The 15,079-nt window shown below is 39.1% G+C and overlaps 2 protein-coding genes across 7 annotated transcripts in view; one reads left to right on the top strand and one right to left on the bottom strand.

The window, feature by feature from the left end:
- CFAP96 (cilia and flagella associated protein 96) overlaps window positions 1-15,079 on the top strand; it is a 487,170-nt gene that overhangs the window by 418,458 nt on the left and 53,633 nt on the right. Inside the window, exon 13 of one of the 6 annotated variants that reach the window (XR_014828693.1) lies at window positions 7,348-7,442. The exons of the other annotated variants lie outside the window; for them this stretch is intronic. The gene's annotated coding sequence lies outside the window, so the exon portion shown is untranslated. The remainder of the gene's footprint in view (window positions 1-7,347; window positions 7,443-15,079) is intronic. 6 annotated transcript variants of the gene reach the window in all.
- SORBS2 (sorbin and SH3 domain containing 2) overlaps window positions 1-15,079 on the bottom strand; it is a 324,236-nt gene that overhangs the window by 303,348 nt on the left and 5,809 nt on the right.

Below are 15,079 nucleotides of genomic sequence, written 5' to 3' on the forward strand. Positions count from 1 at the left end.
CCAGTGCTATACAGCAGGGTCTCATTGCTTATCCATTCCAAAGGCAATAGTTTAAGGATAAAAACACAAAGAAGACTTGACTCTCCTCACTATGGAGGCTTGTACTCTAGCGGTAAAGCCAAATAAAGATACCCTTCTCAAATAAAGATAGCCTTTTGAATTGGAATTTAATTTAGAAAAAATTTTACCATTCTACAAAGCAACATGAGATTTTACACAGTAACAACAGCAACAAAATTTTAAGGAGGAAAACAAGGCAGTTGTTCATGTTTGATTCTGATCAGATGCTCAGAACTAGATCCCTTTTCCTGAAAATTGTTCAATGGTCACCTGCATGCATCCTTAGGCTCCTCTAGGAATAAGGTACCTGATCATGACTCGTGCAGATGATTTATTACAAACAGCTTTTCCATTATTTGCATTTTAGATGTTTTAGTGGCACTTTCTGTATATCAACTGTGTTTTAATTGCAGATAAAATAGTTAAAGGTATCAAAATAAACCAATAACTAAAGGCTATTGCTCTTTCTCAAGTTCTTGAGAAAAATTCAGAGATACACAGTTCATACCCACAATCTAGTGGACAAAGTTCTGATTGCCCAATAGGCTACATAATAAAACCCAAGCCAAATTCAGTAACTGAGAAGCTTTTGTAATCTTAAAGGCACAAGGGGCTTAATCCAATATGCCTGCAATGTCCGTGTCCCTCTAACCCCATCATAACGGCCTAAGCAACTACTTTCAGTGCAAAATTTCCCCTTGATGATTCTTTTACTTAAACACCACTTGTCTGCAATTTGGAAAAGTGAGTGAAAGCCATGGGAGACTATGTGTTTGCTTTTGCCTCATATGCTTGTTGAGATGAAAAGACAACAAAATCATAGCAAACACATAAATAGAGTTCACTGGATACAAGCACCATTCTAAGTGCTTTGCCAGTATTAAGATATTTAATCATTGAAATGGAGTTCCCATTCTGACACAGTGGAAACGAGAAACAAATCTGACTAGGAACCATGAAGTTGCAGGTTCTATCCCTGGCCTTGCTAAGTGGGTTAAGGATCCAATGTTGCTGTGAGGTGTGGTGTAGGTTGCAGATTCAGCTTGGATCCCATGTTGCTATGGCTGTGGCTTAGCCCAGCAGCTACAGCTCCAATTGGACCCCTAGCCTGGGAACCTCCATATGCCATGGGTGTGGCCCTAAAAAGCAAAAAAAAAAAAAAAAAAAAAAAAAACATCAAAACACACACCAAAAAAAAGAACATTTTTACCACTGACTAACCATGGTTTGTACCCAAGAATGAATTCTCGAGACATACTAACTTCAACTAGGGTATTGATATGGGGAGTTATCAATTTGAAACTATCCAGTTGAAAACTTGTTAAGTGGGCTGCTTTGAGATGTGGACATAGGTGGAAAATGTGATTTACTCTCCAGAGAAGACCCCCACAATCAAATGGAGGTGTAACTGACAAGTAATGCAAAGCATTATGGGAGAACATGGAAAAGAGATGTAGGTTATCTCTGAAAATTGAGTGGTAGGGAGTACACAGGTAAGTTTTTAATGAGGTGGCACCTATTATTCAAACTTAGCCCCGGATGTACCTAAGGTAGTAAGCATGAAGCCTTCATGGAAAAAGTAGCAAGAAATGTAGTTTCTTTGGGCTCTGATTGGCTCCAGGTTCACCCACCTCCATGCTTTCAAGCAACATTTATTGAGTGCCTACTGAAAGTGGGCACTCAGGGATTTCCTGGTGGCCTAGCAGTTAAGGATTCAGCATTGCCACTGCTATGGCTCAGATTTGATCCCTGGTGCAGCAACTCCCACATGCTGCAGGCACGGCAAAAAAAAAAAAAAAAAAAAAAAAAAAAAAAGAAGAAGAAGAAGAAGAAGGGTGGGCACTGAGCACTCTACTAGATGTGGGTCTACAAAGATTTGATAAAGTTTACACAAACAATGTACAATGTTATAAAGCTACTATCCCGTGTTATAAAGCTACTAAATGCATACCCAGAAGGTGTAGGATCCTTAGAAAGAAGAAATTTAGTAGAAGTTGGCGGTGGGCTTTTAAGACAGAGTATTATGGTCATAAGTGTCACAATTTCAGAAATTAATTTTCAAACAAATTTCCTCCAATCTGACCTAAGCTGTAAGCCTGGTTTTCCAAGCTGACCCTTCTATCACTGATAATAGAATAATAACTGTAAAGCTCATGCTTCTGTGTTAGTCCTAATTTTATATATTCTGTTTCTTTGTCAGGCCACATGTACCAACTTGGGGGCCAGAAAATATGGTCACTGTGGTTAATAGAGATGCTGTTTACAAAATATTGCCCTTGCTCTCCAGGTGCCAGAATGTGCAAGCACCTTCCTTTCCCCCTCCCACTTGCCATCTTCTGTTCTCACTACTAACAACACAGCAGCTCTGGGTATCAGTTTCACTAAAGGTGAAAATTCCTCAGCTAAGTCTAATCAGCATGCTTTAAAAAGTAAATTCAGCTATCTAGAGAGTAATACAACTACAGAATTAAAAAATTCCAGTATAATTTTTATTCTAAATTTAATTTAGGGAGTTCCTGTTGTGGCTCAGTGGTAACAAAACTGAACAGGATCGTGAGGTTAAGGCTTCGATCCCTGGCCTCATTCAGTGGTTAGGGGTCTGGTTTTGCTGTGAGCTGTGGTGTGGTATAGGTCGAAGACATGACTTGGATCCTGCATTGCTGTGGCTGTGGTGTAGGCCGGCAGCTGCAGCTCTGATTCTACCCCTAGCCTGGGAACTTCCGTATGCTGCAGGTATGCCCTAAAAAAGCAAAATGAATGAATGAATGAATGAATGAATTTAATCGAAATTTTGCTCACAGGTATCTTCTTGAATAATATTATTCTAACATGGCATTTGATTGATTTTAGTTATGACACAGTTTACTATCTGCTTGTTTCTTTAATCTGATTTTAAGGACACTAGTGTGAGAGTGAGTGCTTTAAGAGATTTAGATGAAAATGCTTCTTAAACCTTTGAGAAGAGCATTGCCTGTCCACTTTAATGTCTTTTTGTAAAATATATTATGCTCTGCAATTTACCATCTGTCCATTTGTGAGTGAGTTATCATCTGTGGGTGAGTTAGTATCTCTCAACTCAGTCATACAGTAGGATTAACCTTTTTTTTTTTTTTTCCTTTTTTGGGTCTCACCTGTGGCATATGGAAGTTCCCAGGCTATGGGTCGAATTGGAGCTACAACTGCTGGCCACAGCCACAGCAACACAAGATCCGAGCCACATCTGCAACCTATACCACAGTTCACAGCAATGCTGGATCCTTAACCCACTGAGCAAAGCCAGGGATTGAACCTGAATCCTTGTAGATAATAGTTGGGCTCATTACTGCTGAGCCACAATGGGGACTTCTGGATTAATAATTTTTTAAATAGACATATTGTAAAAGTTAAATAAAATGGCTACTTAACCATGTGCCTGAATTCAAATCTTTTGCACTTTGGTGCAACCACAATGTGTTAATCTCAAGGTCGATGGGCTCTTGTGGTTGCGGTCATGACAGCCTTTCAGAAGTGATGAACCCTGGCCATACCTCCTGGGAACAAGAGCACACACTCTGCTTTGTTGAAAAGTACTTCTAGGTCTGGCCTCTTGCCCCAAAGTGCAAGAGATACATTTAGCAGGACTCTACATCTTTGATTAAGACCTCCTATACTCCTCTGATTCATCAAGCGATGCCTAATTTAAACCATGAAATATAAACCGCCACTTTGCTTTCGTAAGAAAAGGAACAGGGGGAAAGAAAGGAAGCGATGGATACAATATGATGTGAAAGACAGGTGCTGCCGCAGATGGCTTTGGAACTCAGTCCCAGAGATGTGTTCTGTTCATCAGCTCCCTCATCTCTCCCTTCCTGTGCAACGTCATCTTTTTTTACTTGGAGTATCTCCTCTTCCCTCTGTGCCTTCAAACTCAGTCTCATTTTTTTTCTAAATAGTACATTCATCATATTACTCCTGTTCAGATACTTTCGATGGCTGCTCACTTCCTAAATTCTAGAGAAGTAATTCTTAATATTTTGCAGTTCAGATAAGGCTTTGATAATCTGAGAGCACCTGGGATCCTCTCACCCAGAAAAATGAACACACACACACACACACACACACACACACACACACACACACACCCATACACACGGCCCCTTTTATTCTGACTGAGTGCTTTAAAGCCTGTCCATAAACTCCAGGTTAAACTCTCTGCTCAAGAAGAGAAGAGCCCATTCTTCTTGCCATAAAAGTCATAACTCTTTATAACCTATCATTCATTTCCAGTGACTTGGCCATTTCTGATATCTCAGTTGTAAGGGTCCACTCTGGTAATTATCTCTTATCCTATTAGATGGCTAGTCCTAATACTGCTGCTTCAAGAATTATTTCCCTTAGGATTCCAGGCCACTGACACTACTAAGTTCAGCTCTGCTCCCCATGTGCCACTTTTATATTCAATGGCATGGCTGCCATTACCCTTTTGTGCAATCATCCCCTTGTATTCTTCCTTAATTCCCTCATCCTTCAATCTTCCCCTTGTATACTTGTCTGACAATATGTCCGGTCTGGTTACACCCAACTCTCTATGTCTACTTCAGATAATGAACGAAACTAAGGAAATGCATACACACATGCTGATGGGTCTTACTTTATTTTTAAATTTTATTTTATTTTCCTTTTTAGGGCCGCACAAGTGGCATATGGAAGTTCCCAGGCTAGGGGCCAAATCAGAGCTGTAGCCTCCGGCCTACACCACAGCCACAGCAATACCGGATCCAAGCCTCGTCTGCAACATACACCCACAGCTCATGGCAACACCAGATCCTTAACCCACTGAGCAAGGCCAGGGATTGAACCCACATCCTTATGGATACTAATCAGACTCATTTCCGCTGGGGCACAACGGGAACTCCTCTGATGGCTCTTACTTTAAATATATGACTACACATTTTTAGTAGGTATTAATATTGCCTGGCAATTCTAGCAAATTTCCCAATAAATTTTTTTTTTGTCTTTTTGTCTTTTTAGGGCTGCACCTGCGGCATATGGAGGTTCCCAGGCTAGGGGCTGAATCAGAGCTGTAGCCGCTGGCCTACACCACAGCTCAGGGCAATGCCAAATCCTTTACCCACTGAGGGAGGTCAGGGATCAAACCTACAACCTCATGGTTCCTCGTTGGATTCGTTTCCGCTGTGCCACAATGGGAACTCCCCAATATTCTTATTCACACTCCTAAAGGACTTTTTAGTCTACTTTTTATTTTTTTGCTCTTTAGGGCCACACATACAACATGTGGAAATTCCCAGGATAGGGGTCAAATCGGAGATACAGCTGCCGGCCTACACCACAGCTCATGGCAACGCCAGATCCTTAACCCACTGAGCGAAGCCAGGGATCAAACCCACATCCTCATGGATACTAATCAGGTTCATAACTTGCCACAAGGGGAACTCCAATCTTCTTTTTAAACTTTCAACCTCCACCTGCCAGCCACATGCCGTCAGCTAATGATCTTGCTTTATACTTTTGTGAGAGAAGAGAAGTATTCTGATGGGAATTACTTCATTTTCTACCCTAAGTACCTCACTTGACCTAGATTTTTCTTCTCTCCCATTTTATTAAACTGTCCCTCCTTTGCTCTATAAAAGACAAGCCGTTCCATTGCAAACTGGAGATTTTACCTCTTTCATGACTCAATAAATTCGGCCATACAATTATTTCTAACATGTCCCAGGGCCATCACTTTCTTCCTCTTCACTGGAATGGTTCTGTTATTGTCCAAATATGCTGTAATGCTTCCCATGTTAACAAAAGGATATCCTCCTTTGGCCCACATTGCCCTCTAACTGCTGCCACTCCATCTCTATTCCCTTTCACAGCAGAAATAGCTACACATTCTGCTGCAATTTTCTTACCTCCCATTCTCTTGAGAATACACTCGACCTTTCATCCCCACAATGTCAACGAAACCATTCTTGTCATAGTCACGACTCTCTCCATCTTGTCAAATCCAAATGTGTGTTCAAAGCCCTCTTCTTCCTTGACCTCTTCATAGCATTGGACCCAGCTGACATTCTTTTTCTTGAATCGTTTCTTGTCTTCTAGGACACCAGCCCTGTCTGGGTTTTACTCTGACATCACTGGCCATCTCTTCATTCTCCACTTCTACATGTAGAAATGCTTCAGAACTCAGTCCTGGGTTTTCTTATTTTCCCCTCCATTGATGATCTCAGATAGCCCCAGGCCGATGACTCCTAAACTTAACTCTCCAGCCCCAACCTCTCGTTTTATTTCCAGTGTAGCCAACAGCCCAGTTACTAGGATGACTAGTGGGGAACTCACACTCCATAAGGCCTAGACAGAACTTATTAAACTCCTTCCCTACAGACTTGCTTCTTGCATGTTTATGCTTTAATCCTCATTTAACCCATCCTATAGGTTCTTCCCACCAGAGCATATCAGTATCCTGTTACACTTTGCTCTGTCCACAACCGAGACCTCTAATTACCCCCATCCAAGCCCCTCACTTCTCTCTGGACTATGCATTTATCTCCTCCCTGGTCTCCTGCTTCCGGGGCTGTCTTTCTGCTGTCCAAGAATGAACTTATAAAACAGAAGTCAACTCATATCATTCTCCTGCTTAAAATCCTCTGATGTCTTAGCATATGTGGAATAAAATCCATCTGTATTACTATGATCTTTATTGACCTTTATACTCTGACCCAGCCTACTTCTCTGACATTTTCTGCACCCCTCTCCAGCCAAGCTGCCCATCCCGACTTGATCCTGCTTGGGGCCTTTATCCTTGCAGAGTTTTCTTCTAGAACACTCTCTCCTGGTTTTTTTCATGGCTGCTGGTTTTTTTATCATTCAGGGTTCTCTTCTTATTCTTCTTCAGAGAGGTTTTTTTTTTTTTTTTTTTTTCCCACTGTACAGCAAGGGGGTCAGGTTATCCTTACATGTATACATTACAGAGAGTTCTTCTCTATCATCCTGATTGAAAGCTCTGCACCTGTTATTTTCTGGTCTTATAGGTCTTAACCAGGGGTGATTTTGCCCCCCAGGGGACAATTAACAATGTATACAGACATTTTTGGTTGATGCTACTAGGAAGCTACTGGCATCTAATGTGTAGAGACCGAGGATGCTGCTAAACATCCTACAATGCACGAGACAACTTACTACAACAGAGAATTATCTGCTCCAAATGTCTGTAATACTGAAGTTGAAAAACTGTGCCATTGCTCTGCTTTATTTTTTTAAAGCATTTAACAGTATAATAATAATAGCTTATATTTGTTTCAGATTTACCATGTACCAGATACCGCTCTATAAATACAATAAAAATTACAAAGCTTTTTATGTATTTTTCTCATTGATCCTCACACCAACCCTACAAGGTAGGTGCTATTATTATCTTCATTATATGGATGAGACACTGCAGCATGGAAAGCTTAAATATCTTGCTTGAGGTCAAATTGGGGAACTGGAATTTGAGTCCAGACTGTCTGGCTCCACAGCCTACCCCTTTAACCATTATGTTATAGGACTGTGAGATTACATTTTTGAGTATGTGTCTATTATCTGTCTTCTCCTCCTGGTATATAATCTCCTTGTCTGTCTTGTTTATCCCTGAATCCTCTCTATCTAGACATCTAGTAGGCACTCAAAAAATTGAATGAGTGAAGGGTCCTATGTACCTGTCTAGTATTACCTCCTATGATTTGCTCAAACAAAGCCTATTTGCCAGGTAATGACATTCTCTCTATCAGTGAGGTCTTCCACTTGCTTTCCTTCTCTCTAACTTAGCCCACACTCTCTCCCAGGTCTGGTTTGTCCTCCTAACACCTTTCCTGAATCCTCACACGAATTGTACCTATTCCTCCAGCCTCACCTCAAATCTTACAGAACACATTTTGGGTTCATACATCTATATTGTGTTCTGGTGGAAAGAATTTTAGAGATCACAAACTTCAAACTGATTTTACATTTGAAAAACACGAAACTTAGAAAAACTAAGATACTGACCAAAAAAAATTTCTCTTTCTTCTCTTTGGAATTTGCATATAGCTTTGAGATTCGGTGGGAGGAGATCATTTGTAGACGCTTCTGGGGCAACATGTCCCCTGTGGCTTAGCAAAGGAGCTTTTCTCTTCCTCGGGTTGAGTACTGCCTTTATTTAACTGACTACATTTCTCCAGTTTCATATTTTCTTTATTCCTAACCTTCAGGACAATGTGTCCCCATGCTCTTATTTAGAATAATTTCCACCTGTGCCCCTGATTTATTTTCAAAACCTCAGAATTATGGTTCTTGCCTTTAGGGACTTGAGAATAACTAGGAAAGAGACAATGTATGTTTTTATCTTAAGTCTTCCTTTGTGATTCATACCAGCTCATATTCTGAGGTAATTGTTGGAAGAACAGGTCATGGCTCTGCAAACTGTTCTGATTATTTCTGGGAGTGCAACAGAAAAAAAATGTGGTTTTGGTTTATAGCTAGATGTGAAACAGACAGTGTTACACACTTATTAGGACCAGAGAAAAGAAATTCCACAGTTAACTTGTATGATATCATTTATATGTTCTATGGTATAGATGATTTAATTCAATGTACAATATGAGAGGCTTTGGCACTTCTGATGAAATGAAATTGGATAAATGGTATTTCTAGTGAAATGCTTTCTTCTTAGATCACTATTTAAACACATTCAGGAAACATATATTCAGAAAAGTTTTTTTAGGTTGTTTAAGGCCGTTTCATTGTGGACAAATCCAATAGTTATTTGGGGAATAAGATATCCCACATGGTGGCAAATTACCATTTTTCAGTCTACCTAATGATCCAAAGAGGAAAACCTTTCTTTAAAGTAGGAGGAACACTACCTTAACCAAAAAGTCCAAAAGCAGTGTGGGTGAAGTTTGACATGATTAAGATGTGTGCCTCCAGGTGTGATGCCATGGAAAACATCGCTTAGGACATGGTCTTCCCCAAAACGTATAAACAGCATCTACTTGAGCAGAAAGAACACATTCCCAGTTTATAGGACACAAAGAGAATGAGAAACCATGTAAACATTAGGATGGAGCAGCCACACACTGTGGGACATTTTCCAAGACAACTGGTTTGCTCATTTCAAAAAGTCAAGGTCATAGGGAAAAATAGTGGAGGACAGTATACTAGGTTAATAGAGACCAAGTTAATGCATGAGGCTCAAGTATAACCTGGTTGAAGAACAAAAGAATAAAATCATTAACATGGAATAATTTAAAAAGTTTGAGAATGAAATGGACGTTAGATATTAGGAAACAATTTTCTTGGTGGTGTTTTGGAACTAAGGCTTTGTAGAATAAGGTACTTACTGTTAAGGCTCTATGGGGCGGGGACTGTGTTGTGATACTTGCAACTTAACTTCAAATGTTTCTTCAAAATGCACACACATGGGGATGTAGCAATATGACAGATGTTAATGATTAAACTAGGTAGTGGATATCTTTCAATTTTTCTGTTTGAATGTTGAATGTAAAAATGTTGAAACAAAGTTAATGGTGGTGTTCTGCAAAGTTACCCACCAAAGCTATGTCCCACTCATATTTGTTAGTCTGCATTCTTTCTTAGGAACCATTTTATGAAAATTCTCTACCCTGTAAAATAACTTCAATAGCCATTTACATTCCTTTTCCAAATCTGCTGCAAATTCTAATCGGTTATAGGCAAAAATGTACTAGAGGGCCCCAAACAGAGATAATTAGATACAAAATGAAAACCATTGTATAGCTACTGGCTTGGGAGTATCAAGATCTGGATTGCAATACAGATACTTCCATTAACATGCGTATGATGTTGGCCAAACCCCTTAAATCCCTACATAGATTGAGCCTCAATTTCACTTTGTTTCAAAGGATCTGGATTTCATGGTCTTCCAGTTCTAACAAATGAGACCAGGGTATGAATTTGTATAATATAGTAAAATTAGATACCATAAAGACATGGCATGTCTAGAATTTGGATCTGCAATTGCACAAGGCAGAAATCACACAGCCCTTTGAAGCATTTACACTTTCACACTGTAGAAAATTGAAATGTGGCACAGAGTAATAAATATTTAGCAAGAAAAACTTGGCATAAGAAAAGCATTCAGCAACACATGTGTGCGAAGCTTTGCTGGAAGCAGTCACTGGACAGGTGGATCAAGTGATTTTATGTCCTGGAAAATGAAGATTAAATATAAAGGATATGAGTCTGTGAGTGTTATGAAAGTCACTGGTAGGCCAATCAATATGATGGTGTGTCTAGCAGTCATGAAACATGTTTTCTCTTTAATCCTATGACACAGGTCAGTGTAGGGATGAGTGTCACTATCAACAGCTGAAATGTATGTTGTCAAATATCAGTTACAAATCGCCTTCTAACTTAATTCCTCAAATATGGCAACTAACAACCCATAGGGAAAGGGCCCTGATCTCAAGGCTTTCAAGGATGCTCTCAGTATATGATCATTGGTACTCTGGGAACCTTGGAGATTATGAATCACATGAAACTAAGTAATCATATAACCAACATGTTCCACATTGCACTCAAAAGTTAGTGTTGATTTGGAAAGGGGCCCTGAGTGTTAAATAGTATATTGACCTTTAGCAATTATTGAGCTAAATGCTAGAACAGCATTTGTTTGACTGCTTGTAGGCTTACTCCACCTATTTGGATTCTGTCGACTAGTTGATATGGTTGATAGAATGACTCTTGCAATGAGAGAATGACCATTCTGAGAAGTCTGTGAACCCCATCAGCTCTCTTCTTATAGAATCATGTTAAATAAGTGAGAAAGCCAAACCAAATGTATAGACAGGATTACCAACATGTAAAAAGTACATCATATTAATTAGCAAAATTTAAAACTATCCCTTCGGAATTTTGACTCAGCTTAGGTCAAAAGGAAGCACATTTAATGGGCAGTATTTTACATCAAGAATGAAAAATGGGGAGTTCCTGTCATGGCTCAGTGGTTAACAAATCCAACTAGGAGCCACAAGGACGTGGGTTAGATCCCTGGCCTTGCTCAGTGGGTTAAGGATCCAGCATTGCCATGAGCTGTGGTGTGGGTCACAGACTCAGCTTGGATCCCACATTGTTGTGGCTGTGGCATAGGCCTGCAGCTTCAGCTCTGATTTGACCCCTAGCCTGGGAACTTCCATATGCCTCAGGAGTGGCACTAAAGGAGAAGCAAAAAAAAAAAAAGGATTAAAAATGATGATAATTCAAATCCCAAGTCATTGTATGATCATTGCACAATTTTGGTGAATCTTCAGAAAGTGTATTTGATTTCATATACAGCAGCTCTTATGGCATTCTATTTATTACGCTTTCATAGGAAATATATTTTTCTTTGCCGCTTTCATTATAGAGGATTCTTAATTTTCTCATCATTCATTTATTTATTCATTCAACAAACATTTATTGAAAACCAAGAAAAGATAAAATAAAACATGGTGCATATGTTAGAAATATGAACAGGGGGGCTAAATGAAATTCAGGAGAAACATCTAATCCCTGCTGGGTAAGTGTGTAAACCATGGAAAGAATGAGCAGAGGATTTCTGTAGGATGTGACACACCAAGACGGAGATGTGGAGGGTAGGAGTAGGGAAGTGACAGGATGGGGGGGATGGAGGACATGAGCCAGGGAGAACCAGCTCTAAAGGGTTGAAGTGGTGAAACAATAAGATACATTTGGCAACCAAGAGATAGCTCAAAATGCTTGAATACAGAGTGGGGGTGCAGAGGCAATTAGGAGAAAATCTCACATATTGAGAGGTGATCAAGAAAGACTAACAACAATGAAGGAAGCTAGACTTTATTCTGAGAACAAAGAGCTATCTACAAAGTTTCTAACATGAGTAAAGGGTTTAGAAAGATAAGGCTGGCTTTTACCTTCATGTTGAACAGGGTGGGACTAGAGATCTGTGCAAGATTGTTGCCGTAATCTGAACAAAAAAAAGCTGAAGATGTGAGTTAAGGCAATGGTGAAGATGAAGAAGAAAAAAGATGGTTTGGAAAGAGTAGTAAACCCACAAATATATTTGTAAGTTTAAGCTATCTGAAAAAAAAAATCTAAGAAAGTGTGAGACATAAAGTTATGATGAGAGTTAGCTGTAGCTATGAATTCCAGAAAAATCAATGTATGACATTTATTGAGCAGTCATGTTTCAAAATATTTTCCCTTGGTAGACAATGTTCTAATCCAAATGTCAGCAAAGGGAATATGAACCAAACCAAACAAAATGAAAAACAAAACAAACTTCCATATCCTCACCCACCTTATTTTCTTTCCTAAATAATGGATTTATTCTTTTAAAAATATATCGTGGAACAAGTTCAATACTTGATGTACATCTGAGCCCGATTTTGTGACTAGAACATATTTTAGCATACGTCTTCAAAATGTGAAATGTAAAGGGCTGAATAAAATAATAAAACCTTCTAAAAATGTCAGTTAGCCTTTTATTTTATCAAACAGGCGAAACACTTAATAACATAGCATGCAACATTATGAACTGTCGGACTGCTCACTGATGCCAGAATTCATCCTTCATCACTGTGTTAAGGTGATAAAATTAGACACCTCTCCTCAAGCAGAAACCCAAAATGGTCCCTGCACTGTAACATAGCATTATCAATTTCTATCCCATCCTCCACCAGCCACACACCCTGGGGAAGGATGGGGTCAAAAGACAAAGGAGAATGTTTGCCTCTGCAGTTCATGGACCTGGCATCTATAGCTTTCCCCTTGCAGTCTTCTTGAATTCCCTTTCCATCTTCTCCCTATTCCCTCATCCAGAGGAATGCAATCCACCTATGCAGTTGGTCTTCAGGGTCCACAGGCCTGGGTCTCTTACGGGATGTGCTCTATAGATGGGCAACTCTCACAGTCCTCAATTAGTTTAGTATAGAATGAAAGATTTTGTCTCTCTGGTATCTATGTTTCCTTTGCTTTCACTTTCTTGATTTTCCTCTAGTTCCAAACTTTGGGGGAGATATCTTGTTTTTTTCCTCCAATGTAATTCAACTTTTCTCCAACTACAGTCATCTCCCATAGTTTAATTAAAGAGCCAGAACAGCAGAGTAATAAAGGGTGTTAGCCCTAGAGTTAGGCAACAAGTTCAAATCTGAGCTTTTTAATTCCCAGCTCTATAGTCTTAGACAAGCCTGACCATTCCTCTGTTGGGTTTCATCTATAAAATGGTGATTACAAAATCTTTTTTCTCTTGGGCTTTGTTTTTTTTTTTTTTTTTTTTTTTTTTTTTGGTCATGCCCACAGCATGTGGAAGTTCCTGGGGCAGGGGATTGAACCCATGTCATAGCAGCAATCCAAGCCACTGCAGTGACAACACTGGATCCTTAACCTGCTGAGCCACTGGGGGAATCCCTTAATGTTTTCTATCAGACCAACTGTACTTATCCTAACTGCCCCAATCTCTATCAGTCCATTCTGGTCTAAGTTTGCTTTTTTTGTTTGTTTGATTACATAGTATCTTCTCTAAAATCCCTGGGTAATCCCTGAGAAAATGATAATTTTCTCTCTATTATTATTTTAATAATAATTATTATTAAATAATTTTATAGTTTTACAGTCTATAATACACATTAGCCTTCCCTCTCTTCTTCAACCCATCTATTTGGCTCTTCATTCAGTCAAGCTATGATAATCACTTTTTTTCTATATTCAAGGAGCTCAAAATGTAATAGGGAAGATAGACAATATGTTGTGAGGAGTAGAATAATGAATTTCAATATTAATTAGATAACATGTGTAAAATATGCTTGCCTAAATGAGCACCTGGCCGGTAGTATGGATCATCAAATATTAGATATCCTATTATAAGGTATAAAGAATATCACTGAGAAGAAGGACGTGATTCTTGAGTTATGTATTCAATGATGAACCAGAGATTTCTGGGAGATAAGAGGAGGAATAAACTTTACATTCCTTGTCAAGGAAACAACACAACACGTATTGAAGCCAAACATGGTGGAATGCAGACTAAAACAGCATGTAGTGTTTGTGAACTCCAAGTATTTCCAGAAAATAAGGGGAGAAGAAGGCAGTGGACTGGTGGGCTAAGAGGTAAATCTTGTAGGCAGATGTTAGTGAAAAATCTCCTTTATACCATGCCAAGTGTTGCATTTGAACTTGACTCTGGAGCAGAAAGAATTTGCTTTCAAATTATTAAATGCCTACTCTGTAGCAGATGGCATCATAGATACTTGACATTATCCTATTTAAACTTCAAGAGAGATACCAGGTAGATAGATACCAGTCTGGCTTCACTGATAATGAAATCAAAGGGTCACCTGTGAAACTAGTACAGACAAAATTTGAATGAAGGTCCACTGGACTGAAAGTTCGTATTCTATTGTACCACCTTTTAGAAGGGATTGGATGAAGCTAGTGGGAGGTAAGGGGTAGCACTCTGACATGTCTTAAGAAAATGAATAATGTGAATAAATGTGCTTTTTAAAATCATAACTTTGCAGCAGTGTGGAAAATTGAAGGAAAAAGGAAGAACCCAGAAGCAGAAAAGCCCATTAAAACCTAAAGCAGTAATCTGATGAGAGGTGTGAGTCTAAACAAAGATAATAGGAAATTCAAAGAAAATGCTGAACTTGAGACCTATTTGGGAAAAATAACTGATACCATCAGCATTCTCAAAATGCTCATGGGCATTTTATCACATGAAACTCATGTTATGGAGGGTCAACCATCACATATAACAATCCAAGGACAAGAGGAGGGGAAAGAAAGAGCAAAGATTTTGCTACAACTGGTCATTGGTCCTAGCAAGGATATTTTAAGAATGAGCTTTTCAATATCAGGCTACAGCTCAAAATTTAACCTACTTTTTATAGCAAATAAGGAAACATTCCCAGAGCTGATGAATAAAATGAAATTAGAGGCAGGTAAAGGATAAATTTATCTGCTATAATCAAAGAGGCTGTAATCAAGGGAGAAAGTTATGATTTTGCCACAGTTAGTAAAA

The sequence above is a fragment of the Sus scrofa genome, chromosome 15 (genome assembly GCF_054392235.1).
Source record: "Sus scrofa isolate SSC_HxYL_T2T_F1_AM1 chromosome 15, Sscrofa_HxYL_maternal_Yorkshire_Landrace_v2.0, whole genome shotgun sequence".
Taxonomy (NCBI): Eukaryota; Metazoa; Chordata; class Mammalia; order Artiodactyla; family Suidae; genus Sus; species Sus scrofa.